The sequence below is a fragment of the Cherax quadricarinatus genome, chromosome 14 (genome assembly GCF_038502225.1).
Source record: "Cherax quadricarinatus isolate ZL_2023a chromosome 14, ASM3850222v1, whole genome shotgun sequence".
Classification (NCBI taxonomy): Eukaryota; Metazoa; Arthropoda; class Malacostraca; order Decapoda; family Parastacidae; genus Cherax; species Cherax quadricarinatus.
This window is the reverse complement of record NC_091305.1, coordinates 26,218,717-26,222,123: the sequence shown is the minus strand read 5'-3', so window position 1 is coordinate 26,222,123 and position 3,407 is coordinate 26,218,717.

Sequence of the window (3,407 nt, the reverse complement as noted above, 5' to 3'; positions counted from 1 at the left end):
CTATCATACCTCTTCTTAAAGCTATGTATGGATCCTGCTTGTGTGTGTGTGTGTTTATAATCCTACCCGTTAATGAGAAAAGAAGTTACGAATTTTCTTTACTCTTCCAGCTCTCTCTCTCTCTCCTCTTCCTCCAGGCCTCTTCCTTTCCCTCTTCGCCATTCTCCTTCTTCTCCTCCTCTTCACCATCCACCCTCTACGTTACCTCTTACGGTTACATACGCACAAATTTCCGGCGCTACTTTCCCTGAAGATTATTCTCTAATGTTGGGATTCAAGAATGAAATTTTAGCCTTATGTGTGATTGTGAAAAATTTACAAATGATCGAAAAAATCTTTTTTTATGTATCTATTTCAACATTTAATATCATTTCTTTTATACCAGATTTAAAATTTTATGAATAAATTCTGACTAACGACAGTAAAGACGTTGTTCTCTGCGTGAAATATTACTATTACTACTAGGCACTAATTCTGCTACTACTAACACTACTACTACTGGCACTACTGCAAGCTGCACTGCTGCTAATGCTAGCACTGCTACTACTGGCACTACTGCTACTACTAACACTGCTGCTGTGGCACTGCTGCTGCGGTGGCACTGCTGCTAAGTGGCGCTACTGCTACTGGCACTACTGCTGCTATCGGTGCCACTACTACTGGCCTACTGCTATCGGTGCCACTGCTACTGGCATTGCGACTGCTATCGGTGCCACTACTACTGGCACTGCTATCGGTGCCACTGCTACTGGCACTACTGCTATCGGTGCCACTGCTACTGGCACTGCTACTGGCACTACTGCTATCGGTGCCGCTGCTACTGGCACTGCTACTGGCACTGCTGCTATCAGGTGCCACTCTGCTGGCACTGCTGCTATCGGTGCCACTGCTGGCACTGCTGCTGCTGGCACTGCTGCTGTCAGGTGCCACTGCTCTGGCACTGCTGCTGCTGGCCTGCTGCTGGCACTGCTGCTGCTGGCCTGCTGCTGCTGGCACTGCTGCTGCTGGCACTGCTGCTGCTGGCTACTGCTGCTGGCACTGCTGCTGCTGCTGGCACTGCTGCTGCTGGCGCTGCTGCTGGCACTGCTGCTGCTGGCGCTGCTGCTAGCTGCTGCTGGCACTGCTGCTGCTGCTGCTAGCACTGCTGCTGCTGGCACTGCTGCTGGCACTGCTGGCACTGCTGCTAGCACTGCTGCTGGCGCTGCTGCTGCTGGACTGCTGCTACACTGCTGCTGCTGGCACTGCCACTGGCACTGCTGCCTGGCACTGCTGCCACTGGCACTGCTGCCTGGCACTGCTGCTGGCGCCGCCACTGCTGCTGCTGGCGCTGCTGCTGGCTGCTGCGCTGGCTGCTGCTGCTGCTGCTGCTGCTGGCAGTACTGCTGCTGGCTGCTGCTGCTGCTGGCTGGCACTGCTGCTGCTGGCACTGCTGCTGGCTGGCTGCTGCTGGCGCTGCTGCTGCTGGCACTGCTGCTGGCACTGCTGCTGCTGGCACTGCTGCCACTGGCTGCTGCTAACAGTGCTGCTGACTGCTGGCACTGCTGCTGCTGCTGCTGGATCTGCTGCTGGATCTGCTGCTGCTGCTGCTGCACCTGCTGCTGCTGCTGCACTGCTGCTGGCTGCTGCACTGCTGCTACTGGCACTGCTGCTACTGGCACTGCTACTGGCACTGCTGCTGGCACTGCTGCCACTGGCACTGCTGCTGCTGGCACTGCTGCCTGGCGCTGCTGCTGCTGGCGCTGCTGCTGGCCTGCTGCTGCTGGCACTGCTGCTGCTGGCACTGCCGCTGGCGCTGCTGCTGCTGCTGGCACTGCTGCTGCTGGCACTGCTGCTGCGGCACTGCTGCTGCTGGCACTGCTGCTGGCGGCCACTAACACTGCTGCAGCTGGCACTGCTGCTGCTGGCACTGCTGGCTGGCAGCTGCTGCTGGCACCACTGCTGCTACTCACTGCTGCTGCTGGCACTGCTGCTACTGGCACTGCTTCTGCTGCTCCGCTACTACTGCTAACACTGCTGCCACTAGCACTGCTACTGCTGGCGCTGCTGCCACTGGCACTGCTTCTGCTGGCACCACTGCTACTACTAGCACTGCTGCCACTAGCTCTGCTGCTAGCACTGCTGCTGCTGGCACTACTGCCACTGGCACTGCTTCTGCTGGCACCACTGCTACTACTGCACTACTGCCACTAGCACTACTGCTACTGGTGCTACTACTACTAGGCACTACTTCTGCTAGCACCACTACTACTACTAACTACTACCACTAACACTACTACTACTAACACTACTACTACTAGCACTACTACTACTAGCACTACTTCTGCTAGCACCACTACTACTACTAACACTACTACCACTAACACTACTACTACTAACACTACTACTACTAGCACTACTACTACTAGCACTACTTCTGCTAGCACCACTACTACTACTAACACTACTACCACTAACACTACTACTACTAGCACTACTACTACTACTTCTACTGCCACTACTACAACTACTGCTAATAATAACATAGTTAAATATCTATATAACAGTATATTGGATTGTATTGTTGAAATATTTAGCTTCTGTAACAATTTTAATAATGATAATAATTATTTTTATATTAAAAATATATATACGTGAATATGCTTTCACTGAAGTATATTATTTGAATAAATGCATAATTAATTATCATAATTAAAAGACAAAGGCTAATTATTTTTTTTCAAAATGACCAGAAGCTGTAACGATGGTAATATGAAGGTGAGTGAGTGTGTGTGTGTGTATGTGTGTGTGTGTGTGTGTGTGTGTGTGTGTGTGTGTGTGTACTCACCTAATTGTACTCACCTAATCGTGGTTGCAGGGGTCGAGACTCAGCTCCTGGCCCCGCCTCTTCACTGTGTTTGTGTGTGTGTGTGTGTTTGTGTGTGTGTGTGTGTGTACTCACCTAATTATGGTTGCAGGGGTCGAGACTCAGCTCCTGGCCCCGTCTCTTCACTGATCGCTACTAGGTCCTCTACCTCTGCTTCCTGAGCTTTGTCATACCTCTTCTTAAAACTATGTATGGTTCCTGCCTCCACTACTTCGCTTGCTAGGCTATTCCACTTCCTGATGACTCTATGGCTGAAGAAATACTTCCTAACGTCCCTGTGACTCGTCTGAGTCTTCAGCTTCCAGTTGTGACCCATTGTTTCTGTGTCCCCTCTCTGGAACATCCTATCTCTGTCCACCTTGTCAATTCCTCGCAGTATTTTGTATGTCGTTATCATGTCTCCCCTGACCCTTCTGTCCTTCAGTGTCGTCAGTCCGATTTCCCTCAACCTTTCCTCGTTACGACATTTCCCTGAGCTCTGGGACTAGCCTTGTTGCAAATCTTAGTACTTTCTCCTAACTTCTTGACGTGCTTGACCAGGTGT